Genomic DNA, 19,104 nt, shown 5'->3' on the forward strand with positions numbered 1-19,104 from the left:
TACTTTGGCCACCTCATGCGAAGAGTTGATTCATTGGAAAAGACCCTAATGCTGGGAGGGACTGGGTTGCAGGAGAAGAAGGGGACGACAGTGGATGAGATGGCTGGATGGCATCACTGACTCGATGGACATGAGTTGAGTAAATTCCGGGAGTTGGTGATGGACAGGGAGGTCTGGTGTGCTGCGATTCATGGGGTGGCAAAGAGTCTGACACGACTGAACTGAACTGAACTGAATACAATGCCTGGCATACAATAAAGTACTCAATATGTTAATGATCACCTGCAGCAGCAGCAGCAGCAGGAGCAATAACAGCCCTTGAGATTTCCAGATCTGAGTTGAAACTGATTCTCTAGGTCGGAAGCAAGCCTGTGCCTCAGTGCTTTATTTCTCCTGCCTCTATCACCTCTATCTCCTGACAGCTATGTCTACTTCTGAGTCCAATCAGAACTTAGGTCCCATTTTTCAGCCAACTTTATTAAAAACAAGGTATATATCAACTATCTTCAGCCATTTGCAGCAAGGCTTGAAGTTAACCCTCCTTTCCTAGATCCAGGGCCTGGGAGTGTAGCCTACCTGTGGAACCCAAGTGTCCCTTGACAGCCCTTCACTCTTGGCCAGTCCAGGAGTCCAGCACCCCACAGGTGTGTCCATGTAAATACAGACACAGTAGTACCTTGGTCCTACATGACATGATGGCCCAATCCCTTGGCCAAGCTTCCAAAGAAGGGAAGCAATGACTTATAGAGCTGGTAGAACTGAAAGACTACAGACATTTCAAACTTTAAACAAAAGACATTGCAGCCTTCAGTTCTATACTTTCCCACTTTGGGCCCCCAAGTCATTCAGGCCTTCCTTAGCGGTTTCTATTTTGGGCTGTCATGATCTTACATTCTGAACAAAGTTTCTTTTGTATTCTAGATCTGACTCTTCATCCCTTCTGCAACAAAACATTTTCAAGTCTTTCTGGAAATGTGACTTAAGATACTTAATATAACAATGTTCCAATTCACTCATTTGGTTAGATTGTGTTTTTTATAGAGATGTGACATAAGACATAACATTGACACAGGCCATTAATATTGATGGTAGCTGAGATTACTAGCTTATGGTAATGTATATCACTATTGACAACACAAAAATGTTAAAAACAGATCTGTTAACTTAGTCTTGTGACATCTATTATCATGGAATCAATACATAGAGTAAAACTTGTATAGAAAACATTAGTGTGGGGGAGAACGCATCAGGGAGGCAGAAAGACTGGAAAGAGGAAATCTAGCTAGGGGATGTTGGAAAAATATAAACAATAGATAATGAAGCTATGAATAAAGATTTATAATTTGGTATTTGCAATTATTCTTAATTAATATGTAACCAAATCACTAAATATTGTCACCTTTCCAAATCTGCAGGTTCCCTGGCTTTAGAAAAGTAATAATTCTTATTTTGCCAGTCCACACTTTCTCATTAAAGTGAGTTATTTTGTTATTGATCTCAGCACAGAGCTGCCAAACAGGATACTTTTCCCTTAGTCTTGGCCCAGCTTCCTCCCTGTCTGGAGCTCAGAAGGCATTCATGGACAGGGGCAAAGCAGGACACTCTGCTGTGACCTCTATGGCCATAGCCTTTCACCAGGATGTGGTCAGCTGTCATGAGCAGTATTAAAATCAGGAACCAAGGTATGGTCAGAGCTCCTTTAAGCTCCAGGGTTTGGGGGCTACTGGTAAGTCCCCAGAGAAGAGTCCAAAAGAAGAGGATGGAAGGAGGGTGGCCCACTGTGGGGGGATTGCTCCTCTGTCTCACTGTCAGCCTTCTGCTTCAAGGTAAGATGGGGCAAGAACAGAGAAGACCAGAGTGTGGTTCTGAAGGATATCTAGGAACTTTCTTCCAGCATGTGAAGGACATTAGAATGAACAAGTTAAGTGTTTCTTCCATAATGTCAATGTCTTGACTTCCTTTTGGTGACAGATAGAAAGACATTCCACTGTTCAGGACACAGAGCTCTCCTCACTTCCTGCCTGCACAGGGATCTCATTTCACCACCTTTCCAAATCTGCCTTTTCTTGCCCTCCAGTGCCCTTTCCACCACACTTTCATCCTAACCTCCCTACCTCCTTTGATATGATGTCTATGAAAACAGTAGCCCTGAAAGAGAAAGTAAAATACCAAGGGAGGGTAGGAATCAATCTGAGGTAGAAGAAAGCAGATACTTTGCCTCCACGGGGATATATTTATTCCCAGTCTGGGTACGTACCTTAAATATTATGGAAAGAGATGGAGAGAGAGAGGAGAAGGCAGGAAAAAAAGACCAAAAAAAAAGGAAATGGAGCAAAGATTCTGCTCAGGTAGTACCCAAATAGCTCCCTGGCTATGGCCAAGAGCAAAGATCCACATAGGGCTTACTATGTGATATGGTGAGCTGAGTGATATGGCCTAATGATCCTAGTGTTGGAAATAAGTTCTAAGTTATCCGAGATCACTAAATCTGAGAAGGGCAAAATAAGCTAAAGCACCAAAATAACCACACATTCAGAATACCTACTTCGTGTTTCCCATATCTGCCTAGTAAGTAGGGCAGTTGTTTATCTTTCTTATCTTCTTGATAAATCAACTCTGTCTTAGGTAAACAGAAGTCCCTGAAAATGAGGATGAGAAATCATTAGAGCACATTTATAAGTGACGTTGACTACAAGTCCAAGGGCAGTGCTGGGTGGTGCTAGTAAGTAGATCCAAAAGACTTATGATGGGTGCACCACAGGCCTTTTTGAAGTGGCTGCCATTACATCAAGGATGAGTTTGCATACAGATTTGGGCAGATTTTGCATGAGGATGAACGATGAGAATGAGAATAGGTACTGACTCAGCTCACCACATCCATTTCCACCATTTGCCTATCAGACCAGCCCATCCTCTCGGCCCTGGCAGGAAGGATTTTGGCCTTAAGAAGTCTTGGCCCAACAAGGAGGAGGGCTCACCCATTCCTCCCCATGAGTCCTCTTTTTTCTCTCTCTGCAGAGAGGTTCCCATCCTAGTAATAGAGGCTCTCTCTCGCAGGGTTTCTGCTCACTACAGGAAGAGGCAACATTTTCACCATCAATTGCTCAGGATTTGACCAGCATGGGGTAGATCCTGCTGCCTTCCAAGCATTGTTTGACTTAAAGGTCTTCTGTCCAGCTACCAATATCAGCATTCCCACTCACATCAGCATCTCTTTCATCTGTCTGCCATCCTGGAAATGGTGAGACCTGGTCCCCACCTTCTGTTGCTTCTAACAGGGGATAAGAATCCTCTGCCCTCTCAGCCCAGCATTGTATTGGTCTAGTGGTGAACAACAGGCACTCTGAATAGATTCTGGGCCAATTAGAGGGTTTTCCTATGGGATGGGGCAACACAAAGAAGAAGGCTGCAGTGACATTTTTTTAGGAAGGATTTATTCTTGAGTCCTGACCTTTCTGGAAGGTTCCAGAAAGAAGTGATCTCTATGTCAATTAAAACCTGAATTGATGTTCATTGCAGCTCTATTTACAATAGCTAGGAGATGGAAGCAACATAGACGTCCATCAACAGATGAATGCATAAAGAAGTTGTTGTACATATATACAATGGAATATTATTCTGCCATAAAAAGGAATGCATTTGAGTCCATTCTAATGAGGCAGACAAACCAAGAGCTTATTATACAGAGTGAAATAAGTCAGAAAGAGAAAAACAGATATAATATATTAACATATATACATGGAATCTAGAAAGATGGTACTGATGAAACTATTTGCAGAGCAGCAAAGGAGATGCAGACATAGAGAACAGACTTTTGGACACAGTGGAGAAAGGAGAGGAAGGGATGAATTGAGAGAGTAATACTGAAACATATACATTACCATGTGTAAAACAGATAGCCAGTGGGAATATGCTATATGATACAGGGACTCAAACCCAAAGCTCTGTGACAACCTAGAGGGGCAATATGTGGTGGGAGGTGGGAAGGAGGTTCAAGAGGGAGGGGACATATGTATACCTGTGAAAGAGTCATGTTGATGTGTGGCAGAAACGAACACAATATTGTAAAGCAATTATCCTCCAACTGAAAGAATAAAAAAAAAATTAAGAACTTTCTTTAAAAAAAAAAAAAAAACAACACACCTGAATTGTTCCTAGATACAAGGGGAGACAATAAGGAAAAGACAGATCAGCATCTACAATGATGCCTGCTCCAATAAATTAGTAAATATTTATAAGAATATGTAGTGGGCAGAGGCCAAATCTTTTTGCACTAATAAGCCTGGATGGGAATTTCTTTACCAGGATGCACAGCTCCAGCTTCTGACATCAATCCTGTGGATTACTATGGTCAAGCAGATCAACTCTCCCCTCTTTCCCACTGCCAATTATAAGTTTAAATTTGAGCAGTGACTTAAAGGTTTTCCAGACCTCTACCCAAAGTACAAATTTTTCTTGGACCAAATAAGTCCATCCAGAACTGGTCCAGGGGACACATATCTCACTGGGCAGCTTGGAAAGGTAGAACTGGTAACCCAAGAAAATGGCCAAGTGGTTGCAGACCAAAGCACTGGTGCAACCCTGGGTCCAAGTGGTTTTAGGCTGTATTTAATGTCTGCCTAGAGAAAAGGCCATTAAGGGGTACTTTGCCAATGATACTTGGCTAATAAAGTAGGGGAGATAGGGTGTGGTCATTAGGGACCCCAGTGGGAATAAGAGGATCAGAGTTTAAATACCACTTCCCTGGTGGTCCAGTGGTTAAGACTGTGCTTCCACTGCAGGGGACATGGGTTTGATCCCTGGTATGGGAAAGCTTCACCTGCCGTTTAGTATGGACAAAAAGAAAGAGAAGAAGAAAGGAAGGGGCTGGAGTGGCTCCACCATCACTCACCTCTGCTTCTACTGCCCTGGCTGTAGATGTGGGACAAGTTTTTCATTAGCTAGAACCCAGTAGAGTGCATCAGCAATAGACTCACTGTATCAGCTGAGAACCTGTGGCTTCCAGATATCACCATCATGGAATTGTGCATATCTGGGTCAGGGAAAGCCAGCATGAAGCCCATCTGAAAAGAGCAACTAAGGGTCAGTGCAGGGCACAGGGACACCAGCAGATTCAGATCAGGGCACAGTCTCAATGAGTTGACTCTCACAAAACACTATGAGCAGAAGCAACAAGAGAGAGTGACCTTAGAGAAATAGCCCCAACAGTGAGCATGGTAGGAGAAGACCTGGGAAGGGAGGGAGACAAAAGCTGATGAAGGCACCCACAGCACCTATCTCTCTCTGCCTCTCACAAGCAGTGTGGATGTGGATCAGGTACCTCCAGGTCTCACTACATATGTCAGCAGCCAAGGTCAAATTATAGTACCACAGGCCAATGAAGGTGATCAGCACCTATAACCCAGACATCCCTACTTTCCTTTTGACCAACAGAACTTCATGCTCACCTTCAGTTCCCTCCTCTACACAGGTGAGTGAGACACGTTGTGGTAGCCATTTAAGGTTCAGAGGAAGATATTTCAGTGATGCAGATATTATTTAGGAAGGTTTTAGATCAGTGCTTCTCAACTCTGGCTGCCCACTGAAGCTTTTTAAAAATACCAATAACTATGCATTACCCCAGAAATTCCAAATTAGTTGTTCCAAATGGGGTTCTACTACTATTGTGATTTCTTTCTATCTCCCCAGGTGATGCTAATGTGCAGACAGGGTTAAGAACTACTGCTTTAATTCCTCAATAAAGTTTAAAAAAATAAACAAAAACTACTGCTTTATCTTAGATAGCCCTTTCACCAAATGAGTCTAACCTGACCCTGACATGCTGCCGTGTATAATTTTTAGCTCAAGCCTGTTAACGTTAACAGCCAATACACTTTAACCAGTAATTAATGTAACTGAAGCTACCAGGTGTCCTATGGCAGAATCAGATAAATAAATCATTATAACTGGCATGCATGTAATTATAAAAATACTGACCTATTCAAGATTTACTCCACTGAAACAACATATAGAATTGGGGAATTGAGAAGAAAAATAGGAAAGACTCCAAAAATTCTTTTTATTTATTTATTCTATTAATTTATTTTTGGCTGCACTGGGTCTTCATTGCTGCACGTAGGCTCTCTCTCTAGTGGCAGAGTGGGGGCTACTCTAGTTGTGGAGCATGGGCTCTAGGATACATGGGCTTCAGTAGTTGTGGTACAGGCTTAGTTGCCCCAAGGCATGTGGGATCTTAGTTCCCCTTAGCCAATGCAGGGGACACCAGGGATCGAACTTGTGTACCCTGCACTGGCAGGCAGATTCTTAACCACTGGACCACCAGGGAAGTCCCCCCAAAAATTCTTGACTCATGTTTGAGTCATAACTAATCTTCCCATAACTCTGACTCTAACAACCAAAAAAAAAAAAAAAAACCTCTTAATGCTGAAGCCCACATGTATATGAATTGCTGGTCCTATGACCCACTTCTGAGAAAACCTAGATGCCTACTTTAAAAGGACAGAGAGGAGAATCTGTGGAAGAAGATCAGTAGGGGAGGAATTGAATCTTGTGGGCAGGAGACTTGAGGACACTCTGGACTGAACTACCCTGGCCTACTTGCAGTGGACAGCATGCTCCTGGACAAGGAGTTGTGGGTGATAACAGATATACCTTGAAATGTCACTCAGACCCAGGTGGAGTGGGGGTTTCTGAACACCAGCAAGGCCACCCCAAAGATGTTGATGGATAGCAACCTATATGACCAAAGCATTTCCTATGTAAGTCCAGGGGCCCCTGTTTAACTTCTGAGTTGCTCTTGATTTTCCTCTTAAGCTAAGGCCCTTTAGGATGTAAAAATAGTTCTAGGGAATTGAGCACCTGCTCCTCTTCCACTCTCTATCCTAACTGCCCTCAAGAAGGATCCCCAAGGCATCTGCTCTGCAGACAGGAGGAGCAGCGGGACTTTTATAAAAATGGATGGTTCTGTCCGATGGTCCAAAGGGCCCCACTTGCCCACAAAAGTCTATAGTTGTGTTCTGAGCAAGTGGGACATAAGGAGAAATTAGAAAATGAAATTGGTGGCACTTCTGAAGAGGGCACAACTCAATGCATCTATCACCCAGAGAGGTCGACTCACGACCAGCCTAACCGGACATCAGCAAAGAATGAATAATCAAATATAGAGTTGAGCCCTCTGGCATCAGTTATTTGTCATATTCTCCACACTCCTTTCTACCAGGTGGCCAACAGGTGCAGGCCCAGCCTCTTCATTGTAAACCTCCTGGTGTCCAGTAGCTTTCTGGTCACCATTGACGCCCTCAGCTTTTACCTGACAGCAGGAAATAAGAACCTTGCCTCATTCAAGATAACTCTTCTGCTGGGTTACAACGTCCTCCTGCTTATGATTAAAGACTTACTCCCCGCCAGTGGCACCCCCCTCATCAGTATGGCCCCTTCAGCTCTTGAGAAGAGAAGGGTGGGAGGGACTGGCTGAACTGGCTCAGGGAAGGGAAATATATTGGGCAAAAGAGGCTGTGCTTCCCAGGGTGGGATTGAAAGAGAGGAATGAAGTCCTGGCTGGTGCCTCTGGCCCTCAGGCAGGCCCAGCTTCCCTCCTGGTGTCTACTTTGCCCTGTGTCTGTCCCTGATGGTGCTCAGCCTGCTGGAGACCATCTTCATCTCCTACCTGCTGCACCTGGCCACCACCCAGCCCCCACCTGGCCATGCCTCGCTGGCTCCATTTCCTGCTTCTACACTGCACCAGCCCAAGGACATGCTGCCCTGCTGTGCCCCAGAAGGGAAACACAGGCCTTGACCACCTGCCTGGTGAGGGAAGTCAGCACTGCCCACGCTTCCTCCTCTATCACCTCTGCTTTTCTGCTCCTGCCTCCTTCCCCACAATCCCCCAGGTGACCTTGGTGGCCCACAGCTGAGTCTCTGTCTCGCCGTAGGTGTGAAAGAGCCCATGGAGTTTGTGGGGAAGATGCCAGGTCCCAGAGAGAGAGCTAAATGGGTACCCTCAGTCAGCAAGGACCTAGCAGGAAAACAAGACTCAGAGCAGCACTTGGTCAGCCTGTGGGTGCAGTTAAGCCACATGATGAACACCCTGCTCTTCTGTCTCTACCTGCTCTTCATGGCCACCCCATCACTACGGTGATCGTCCTCTGAAACACCAAGGCATGACATCCATATCCACTTCTCCCTACGAACCATAGCATGAAGTTTCTCACGGTCTTAGGGCCAGCCAGACACAGGCCCCTTCCTAGCCTTAACCACTTACCTGCAATGACTACCATGCATATGCATATGTTCAGTCGCTTCAGTCGTATCCAACTCTTTGCAACACCATGGACTGTAGCCCACGAGGCTCCTCCATCCATGGGATTCTCCAGGCAAGAATACTGGAGTGGGTTGCCATTTCCTCCTCCAGGCGATCTTCCTGACCCCAGGATTGAACCCAAGTCTCCAGCATCTCCTGCATTGCGAGCAGGTTCTTTACTGTTGGAGCCATCAGGGAAGCCCAGCGACTATCATACCCCCTCTAAATTCCTAAAACAACACAGCCCTACCAAGCAGGTTTAAAAAAAAAAAGAAAAAGTTACTCTGCAGACAAAATGAATATCCATGATATGTTAGGGAAAAGAGAAACCTGAGCCAGACACTGGCTAACAAACAGGCTGTTGTTAAGTTTATAACTGTCAAGTTGCATATATTCATTTGTATCTGTGACGTGATGCCTCTGGGTCTCATATACCTTTATTTGCTGTATTTTAGTTTTTGCTTTTAAGAATATCAAGGCTTAAATTTACAAAAATATCATAGCTAATAAAATATGATTACTCTTGAAAATAAATAAAGTTACAAAGGATTATGAATCAGAACATCAAAATAAGAAATGTGTTAAAAATATCGTTCAATTAAAGCATTAAATTAAAATTAAATAGCAAATGCTAAAAAAATACCAACAAAACACAGCCCTACCAAGCAGGTTTAGAACAGCTCTAGACAATCTCCTGACATCTCACGTGCTTCATTCCTCATTCCCACACACTTCAGTGTTCCTTAGCCACACCTAACCTCTGACTCCATTATCATTGAAGACTGGGGTCAGTGGAGTCTCTCCTCGATTGATTGTCCCAATAAATGACTTTCCAGGAAGCACTGGCTCCTCAGTGCATTTATGATAACCTCCACGAACACTGAGGTAAACAGCCCTCTTGTAGATAAAAAGCCCAGAGATAAACTCACATACCTATGGGTACCTTACTTTTGACAAAGGAGGCAAGAATATACAATGGGGCAAAGACAGACTCTTCAATAAGTGATGCTGGGAAAACTGGACAGCTACATGCAAAAGAATGAAATTAGAACACTTCTTAACACCATACACAAAGATAAACTCAAAATGGATTTAAGATCTAAATGTAAGACTAGAAACTATAAAACTCTTAGAGGAAAAAAAAAACCTCTTGGAGGAAAACATAGGCAGAACATTCTATGACATAAATAACAGCAAATCCTCTATGACCCACCTCCTAGAGTAATGGAAATAAAAACAAAAATAAACAAGTAGGACCTGATTAAACCTAATAGCTTTTGCACAGCAAAGAAAACTATAAACAAGGTGAAAAAACAACCCTAGAACAGGAGAAAATAACAGCAAATGAAACAACTGACAAAGAATTAATTTCCAAAATATACAAGTAGCTCATGCAAGTCAATACCACAAAAACAAACAACCCAGTCAAAAAGTGGGGAAAAGACCTAAACAGATATTTCTCCAAAGAAGACATACACATGGCTAACAAACACATGAAAAGATGCTCAACATCGCTCAGTATTAGAGAAATGCAAATGGAGACTACAATGAGATATCACCTCACACCAATCAGAATGGCCATCATCAAAAAGTCTACAAACAATAAATGCTGGAAAGGGTGTGAATAAAAGGAACCCTCTTGCACTACTGGCGGGAATGTAAATTGATACAGCTACTATGGAAGACAGTATGGAGTTTTTTTATTCCTTAATAAACTAGGAATAAAACCACCATATGACCCAGCAATCCCACTACTAGGCATATACTCTAAGGAAAACAAAATTGAAAAAGACACATGGACCCCAATGTTCATTGCAGCACTATTTACGATAGCTAGGACAAGGAAGCAACCTAGATGTTCATTGACAGATGAATAGATAAAGAAGCTGTGGTACATATACACAATGGAATATTAGTCATAAAAAGGAATGCATTTAGGTCAGCTCTAATGAGGTGGATAAACCTAGAGCCTATTATACAGAGTGAAGTAAATCAGAAAGAGAAAAACAAATATCGTATACTAACACATATATGGAATATAGAAATATGGTACTGATGAAATTATTTTCAGGGCAGCAGTGGAGACACAGACATAGAGAACAGACTTTTGGACACAGCTGGGTGGGTAGAAAGGAGAAGCCTGGGATGTATGGAAAGAGTAACATGGAAACTTACGTTACCGTATGTAAACTAGATAGCCAATAGGAATTTGCTGTATAATTCAGGGAACTCAAACTGAGGCTCTGTAACAACCTAGAGGTGGGGGACGCGGTGGGAGGTGGGAGGGAGGTTCAAGAGGGAAGGGACATATGTATACCTATGGCTGATTCATATTGATGTTTGGCAGAAACCAACCCAATTCTGTAAAGCAATTACCCTTCAATTAAAAAATAAATAATTTTTTTAAAAGCCCCATTGTAGAAGCTTTGATACTTCATTCTAAACAGGTGTAATGGGATTTGACTTGAAGTCTCTCAGACACTTTCAGAGATTCAAAAGAATGAAAAGGTCATCTCATTAGCAAGAAATTATTATAAAATATTTAAATTACAAAATGTCCCTTTCATCAACCATTTTCATTTCACTTTCCTTTGTGTCAAGTTTTATTCTGACAGGCTCTTCTAATCTCACAAAATCAAATAGAGAGGGCCTTCTGAATATATATACATGCTTGAAGAAGGGTCAGGAAGACTAGTTAAGGGCCTCAATTAAAGAGTTCGAGTTAAAACAGTCATATAGCCACACAAAGGAATGCTCTGTAGCCATTTAAAGTGAGAATGTAGATCTATGTCAAAACCAGGGAAACAGGTCCATGATACATAGTGTGGAAAAAACAAGTTATAAAACACTATGTATATAAAATTTCTGTTTAAAAAAAAAGAGTGCTAGATAGAAATGCAGAGGGAAACATATGGATAGCTAAGACTGAAAGTGTTAGTTTCGCATTCATGTCCCTTTGTGACCCCATGGACTATAGTCCACCAGGCTCCTCTGTCCATGGAATTCTCCAAGCAAGAATACTGGAGTGGGTTGCCATTTCCTTCTCCAATGGACGGCTAGACATGAAAAACAAAAATAACAAGAGCTAACTTTGTTCAGGATAATGGGATTATGAGGATTGCTATCTTCTTTTACATTCTTGTCTGTGTTTTCAATGCATGCGTAAAGTGAAGTGAAGTTGCTCAGTTGTGCCCAACTCTTTGCGACCCCATCAGCTGTAGCCCACCAGGCTCCCCTGTTCATGGAACATTCCAGGCAAGAATACTGGAGTGGGCTGCCATTTCCCACTCCAGGGGATCTTCCCCACCCAGGGATCATATCTGCATCTCCTGCATTGGCAGGTCAGTTCTTTACCATTGTACCCACCTGGGAAGTCTGTGTTTTCAGTGAGTGTGTATTATATTTACTCCCTGCAAAAAGCCGTTCCTTCTTGCTGGGGTAGGGGAGTTGTCCCAAGAGGCTTGCAGGATCTTAGCTCCTCAACCAGGGATTAAACCCAGGCCCTCGACAGTGAAAGCACAGAGTCCTAACTAATGAACTGCCAGGGAATTCCCCAAAATCTATTTTTTGAAAAAGAGTTCTCTATTAACAGTACTTCATATCCCCACCAGCACATATCATCCTGGGGAGGACTCCAATAGGTAACTGGGAGCAAGGACCTGAGGAGAGAAAGAAATTGAAAGAGGAAGTGAAAGAATACCAAGGATGAATATCTGGATTATGTTTTAATTATATTCAACTAGATGAATAGATTTCAGAGATTTATTTATATTTCTGACTTCCCTTAGAGAGTGTGCTTTCCTAAAAGACAACGTCTCACCTATTTTTACAAATCAGTATACGGTACCATGATGCCTGACACATGATATGTGCTTAATAGACTTGTTGCAATGTATGAATGAACAGCCAAGAATCAGTGTTTATTAGCTCTAGATGCAATCCCTTTATCCCATCTTGGTATATTTTATTTTATTTTCCCAAAACTTCTGTAGAAAATTAGCAGTCATTTTTATATGTCAACTATCTCTGTTTTTAGAGACAGTCCTTTTACACCAACAATGGCATTTCTGCTTGTAGATTCTCTTATGTTTCCTTCTTTCCATTACTTGGAACATGTTTTTCAATCAGAAACTTGCCCTTGACTTTTGCTAATAACTTAAAATGAAAAATGTTTACCACAACTTTGAGGAATTTCAAATTCCTTAAGGCCACCTTTGCATGATTTCTTTTTCCTTTCCCATCCCCACATTTGTGTTTCTCTAGATGTCAACTTTGCAGTTCTACCTCACACATAGGTGACTTTAGGTTTTCTATGCCAAGACCATTTAATTGACAATATCCTTCGCAAAGCAACAACCTGTTCATGTGTTAAGGCTGAGGAGACTATTGCAGTTTAAAACATGACCTGACAATAAGGCAAAATAGTTTAAGCTATAGTTTAAGTTCTAGCCTAGATGTGTCAGCAGGACTGTTAGGGGTATTTCACAATTTCAGAGGATGTACATATGATTTACAATATCCCTTTCCCTTTCAAAAAAACATATACTTACAACTTTATTTCCTTTTCCTCCATTCGTTAGTATAAACCTCTGTTAAGAGCACACATTGGAAATTTATGAACTCTTTGGCCCTGGATATACTACTCTCGTCAAATGCTTAAATACATTTCTAACTTCTTAGGTTGCCATTTCTAAGCTCCCACTCTCTCCTTTTATTAGCAGTATCTGGTATATCCTCACAACCTTCTCACATCTCAGTGTTTCTTGTCTTTTTTTTTTTTTTGGTCACACCATGAGGCATACAGTATCTTAATTCACCAACCAGGTATCAAACCCATGCCCCTCGCATGCAGTGGAAGTGTGGAGTCTTAACCTCTGGACTGCCAGGGAAGTCCCTCGGTATTTCTTTCTTTTTTTTTTCAATTAATATAATGTGCTGACTTTCTGAATACATTTAAAAGGATAAATAGTCCTTTCAATGCAGAGAAAAGAACAGACATTACTCTAGCACAGGGTCAAAGCCAAGGGAACTACACCTCGGTATTTCTTTTATTCACTAAACAGTTCTAAGAAAAATCCCTTCTTACTTATTGTTTTGGTGCCCCATATACCTGCCCATTCTTACTGTGAATTTTATCTCAACACTGCCTTTAATTCCTTCCATCTTCTAGAAATCCAGAATATCTACAGACAGTACCATGTTTTATACTTATCCCCTCTCTCCTTTCATCTCTCTGCTTCTCTCTCTGAAAACCAAGCCTGTCTGCTCTTTCAACACCGTTTTTTCTCACCTTCCTCTGTTACTACTCTTGTATTTTCTCTTACACCTTTTTTATACCAACATCTTTCATTATTATTTCTCCTTTACTGTGTGTGCTGTGCTTAGTCACTCAGTCGTGTCCAACTCTTTGCAACCCCATGGACTGTAGCCTGCCAGGCTCCTCTGTCTATGGGGATTCTCGAGGCAAGAATACTGGAGGGGGTGCCATGCCCTCCTCCAGGGGACCTTCCTAACCGAGGAATCAAACTGGGGTCTCCTGCATTACAGGCGGATTCTTTACAATTTTATTATCCTTAATAATTCAGAGGTGATACTCTCATACTAATTTTCCACCTATATAGAATAGTGGTAGGAATCTGTACAAAATAAGTAGCACTTTATAATTATACCACGAGGGTTTTCTATAACTCGTGTGGCCATCTGTCTCAATGAATGACCACAAAGCTTACGGAGCAAACACAAGGATTTCTAAAGGTGCAATTTAGCAGACAGAAGATAAAATGCAATTAGGAAATAAAATCATTCTTCAAGTTTTTTCCCTTCAAGGTGAATTGAGTAATTCTGCCAAGTTACCCCAAGACAACATGTCCGATGCCCAGGTCTCTCTTACTCTCTTACTACCTGCCCCACACTGTGCTAACATGGTATTCACCAGACCCCAAAGGAGCAGCAGTTCTGTCTGCTTGCCTAGTTCCCATGTTTGACCAAAGACCACAACTCTTGCCTATTTCCTCATACTTCTTCAGAAAAGATCTGCTGGGAATCCTAGTCTCAGAGATCTTGAGTTCACAGGCTACTTTCTTTTCACTCTACTCAGCCTTACACTTGGAATCCATCTTCCATGTATTACTTTAACCAATTTGAGACATTTAGTCCTCCAAAGTAGTTTCTTATTTCAGTATTCAATAACTTTTAAGCAGTATTTTGAATCATTAATGCAACCTTTTAACATATTAAGTGCAACACACAGCTGGCATGCCCAAACCTTACACAATAAAGGTTTTTCTTCCTTAACTTTTCAAACTTTTTATTGTAATCTAGCATACATACAGAGAAGTGTACAAATCTTATGTGTACCACTGAATGAATTTTTAAAATTAATCACACCTGTATAACCATCACCCAAGTGAAGAAATAGAACAACTCTTGGAAAAACACTCATTGGGGCCCCTAGCAGTTGTTGCTCCATTCATTCTCTCCTTAGGTAATCATTAACCTGACTTTTAGACTAGTTTAGTCTGTTTTAGATTTTAGATAAGTGGAATTACAGTATGTATTCTATTATGTCTGACTTCTTCTGTTATATTTGTGAGATTTAGCCATGTATGAATAGCAATATTTTGTTCATATTCATTGTTGTATAGGTTTTCTTTTAATTATTTTTAGATCAGTAATTGCAGTCTTATTTATGGAGTAAACAGACTTGAGCTTACATTAGATTAAAATCACTGCTCACTTTCTGATATTAAAAGAACATTGGCAGATTGTTTTCAACCATGCATTTAACTAGGTAATTTAACTGTACTTGCTTATCTCCCTTTATATCCTCAGTTAAAGGGTATAATATTTTAAATCATTTTTGTAACAAGGAAGGAGATTAACAGATTAAGAGACGCTAGATGTGTGGTTCAAAGCTTTAACTCTTCAGGTCAGGGTTCATTCCAGAGTTGATGGTTCTCTCCTGATTATATGGTATTGTGCTGGGTGAAAGAACTGATATACATTGAGTGTATGTCTCCATCTTTTCCTACCCGTTTCCATGTGGATATTTCCTCATTTGCCCAACATGTAGAAGTCACTCAGCTAGTTTCTGGATTTCTCTCAGAGGGAATTGCTCTGTGTGTGTGTCTGTGGGAGGAGGGATGTTTAGGAGACTCCTATGTCACCATCTTGGTCTCCCCTAAGTTTGTATATTTTTTTAAGCATTGTTTAATTCACAAAAAAAGCAGGGATTTTTGTTTGTTTCTATAGAGGTGACAAGCTGATTCTAAAACCCAAAAAATGGCCCAAAAAATGGGCCAAAGAACTAAACAGACATTTCTCCAAAGAAGACATACAGATGGCTAACAAACACATGAAAAGATGCTCAACATCACTCATTATTAGAGAAATGCAAATCAAAACCACAATGAGGTACCATTACACGCCAGTCAGGATGGCTGCTATCCAAAAGTCTACAAGCAATAAATGCTGGAGAGGGTGTGGAGAAAAGGGAACCCTCTTACACTGTTGGTGGGAATGCAAACTAGTACAGCCGCTATGGAAAACAGTGTGGAGATTTCTTAAAAAACTGGAAATAGAACTGCCATATGACCCAGCAATCCCACTTCTGGGCATACACACTGAGGAAACCAGATCTGAAAGAGACACGTGCACCCCAATGTTCATCGCAGCACTGTTTATAATAGCCAGGACATGGAAGCAACCTAGATGCCCATCAGCAGATGAATGGATAAGGAAGCTGTGGTACATATACACCATGGAATATTACTCAGCCGTTAAAAAGAATTCATTTGAACCAGTCCTAATGAGATGGATGAAGCTGGAGCCCATTATACAGAGTGAAGTAAGCCAGAAAGATAAAGAACATTACAGCATACTAACACATATATATGGAATTTAGAAAGGTGATAACAATAACCCTATATGCAAAACAGAAAAAGAGACACAGAAATACAGAACAGACTTTTGAACTTTGTGGGAGAATGTGAGGGTGGGATATTTCAAAAGAACAGCATGTATACTATCTATGGTGAAACAGATCACCAGCCCAGGCGGGATGCACGAGACAAGTGCTCCGGCCTGGTGCACTGGGAAGACCCAGAGGAATCGGGTGGAGAGGGAGGTGGGAGGGGGGATCGGGATTGGGAATACATGTAAATCCATGGCTGATTCATATCAATGTATGACAAAACCCACTGGAAAAAAAAATAATAATAATAAAAATAAATAAAAAAAAAAGAAAAAAAAAAGAAATAAAATATATATAGAATTGCAAATGCCAAAAGAGGAGAGTGAAAAAGCTGGCTTAAAGCTCAACATTCAGAAAACTAAGATCATGGCATCTGGTCCCATCACTTCATGGCAAATAGATGGGGAAACAGTGGAAGCAGTGTCAGACTTTATTTTTTTGGGCTCCAAAATCACTGCAGATGGTGATTGCAGCCATGAAATTAAAAGATGCTTACTCCTTGGAAGGATAGTTATGACCAACCTAGATAGCATATTAAAAAGCAGAGACATTACTTTGCCAACAAAGATCTCTCTAGTCAAGGCTATGGTTTTTCCAGTGGTCATGTATGGATGTGAGAGTTGGACTGTGAAGAAAGCTGAGCACCGAAAAATTAATGCTTTTGAACCGTGGTGTTGGAGAAGACTCTTGAGAGTCCCTTGGACTGCAAGGAGATCCAACCTGTCCATCCAAAAGGAGATCAGTCCTGGGTGTTCATTGGAAGGACTGATGCTGAAGCTGAAACTCCAGTACTCTGGCCACCTGATGTGAAGAGTTGACTCATTGGAAAAGACCCTGGTGTTGGGTGGGATTGGGGGCAGGAAGAGAAGGGGACGACAGAGGATGAGATGGCTGGATGGCATCACCGAGTTGATGGACATGAGTTTGAGTAAACTCCGGGAGTTGGTGATGGACAGGGAGGCCTGGCGTGCTGTGAATCATGGGGTCACAAAGAGTTGGACACAACTGAGCAACTGAACTGAAGTGAATATTTTTTAAAAGAAGAACAAAGATGAAGAAATTACACTATTCGATTTTAAGTTTTACTTTAGATATACAGTATGTGAGGCAATGTAAGGATAGACATAGATCAATGGAACACAGTAGAGTATCCAGAAATAGACCCATGCATGTTAGTCAACTGACTTTTGATAAGGAGTCAAGATAATTCAGAGGAGAAAGAACAGTCTTATTAAATGAATAGTGCTAGAACAAATAGATATGTTGACTATAGATATCGACACTTACATCATATACAAAAATATACTCAAAACTTATCATAGGCATAAATATAAAAGTTAAAACTATAAAATTCTGGGGGAAAAAATAGAGCAAAACACAGCAATCAGAGAAGAAAAGGAAATAAAGGGAATCCAGATTGGAAAAGAAGTAAAGCTCTCACTGTTTGCAGATGGCATGATACTACACATAGAAAACCCTGAAGATAGTATCAGAAAATTATTAGAGCTAATCAGTGAATTTAGCAAAGTTGCACAATACAAAATTGATACACAGAAATCACTTGCATTTCTATATAAGAACAATGAAAAATCAGAATGAGAAATTAAGGAATCAATCCCATTCACCATTGCAGCAAAAAGAATTAAATATCTAGGAATAAACTTACCCTAGGAGACAAAAGAACTGTACACAGAAAATTATAAGACACTAATGAAAGAAATCAAAGATGACTTAAATAGATGGAGAGATATTCCATGTTCCTGGGAAGGAAGAATCAATATTGTGAAAATGACTATACTACCAAATGCAATCTACAAATTCAATGCAATCTCTATCAAATTATCAATGGCATTTTTCACAGAATTAGAACAAAAAATTTCACAATTCATATGGAAAAACAAAAGACCCTGAATAGCCAAAGCAGGCTTGAGAAAGAAGAATGGGGCTGGAAGAATCAACCTTCCTAACTTCAGATTATACCACAAAGCTACAGTCATCAAGACAGTATGGTCCTGACACAAAAACAGAAATATAGGCTAATGGAACAAGATAGAAAGCCCAGAAATAAACCCATGCACCTATGGGTACTTTATTTTAGACAAAGGAGGCAAGAATATACAATGGGGCAAAGACAGCCTATTCAATAAATGGTGCTGGGAAAACTGGATAGCTACATGTAAAAGAATGAAATTAGAACACTTCCTAACACCATACACAAAGATAAACTCAAAATGGATTAAAGACCTAAATGTAAGACTAGAAACTATAAAACTCTTAGAGGAAAACATAGGCAGAACACTCGATGACATAAATCATCTTTGACCCGCCTCCTAGAGTAATGGAAATAAAAACAAAAGTAAACAAGTGGGACCTGATTAAACTGAAAAGCTTTTGCACAGGAAAGGAAACTATAAGCAAGGTGAAAAGACAGTTCTGAGTGGGAGAAAATAACAGGAAATGAAACAACTGACAAAGGACTGCTGCTGCTGCTGCTAAGTCACTTCAGTCGTGTCTGACTCTGTGAGAACCCATAGACGGCAGCCCACCAGGCTCCGCCATCCCTGGGATTCTCCAGGCAAGAACACTGGAGTGGGTTGCCATTTCCTTCTCCAATACATGAAAATGAAAAGTGAAAATGAAGTCACTCAGTCATGTCAGACTCTTCGCAACTCCATGGACTGCAGCCTACCAGGCTCCTCCGTCCATGGGATTTTCCAGGCAAGAGTACTGGAGTGGGTTGCCATTGCCTTCTCCAGACAAAGGACTAATTTCCAAAATATACAAGCAGCTCACACAACTCAATACCAGAAAAACAAACAACCCAATCAAAAAG

General features: G+C 41.1%; 1 non-coding gene and 1 pseudogene across 1 annotated transcript; one reads left to right on the forward strand and one right to left on the reverse strand.

Annotated features, from left to right (window-relative positions):
- The first annotated feature begins 1,759 nt into the window (after nt 1-1,759).
- On the forward strand, nt 1,760-8,137 carry LOC133074068 (5-hydroxytryptamine receptor 3C-like; annotated as a pseudogene).
- Nucleotides 8,138-13,227: 5,090 nt separating this feature from the next.
- On the reverse strand, nt 13,228-13,362 carry LOC133074309 (small nucleolar RNA SNORA22). The gene has a single exon (XR_009697155.1). It is a non-coding gene; the product is annotated as a small nucleolar RNA SNORA22 (small nucleolar RNA).
- Between the last annotated feature and the right edge of the window lie 5,742 nt (nt 13,363-19,104).

This window comes from Dama dama, chromosome 19, assembly GCF_033118175.1.
Source record: "Dama dama isolate Ldn47 chromosome 19, ASM3311817v1, whole genome shotgun sequence".
Taxonomy (NCBI): domain Eukaryota; kingdom Metazoa; phylum Chordata; class Mammalia; order Artiodactyla; family Cervidae; genus Dama; species Dama dama.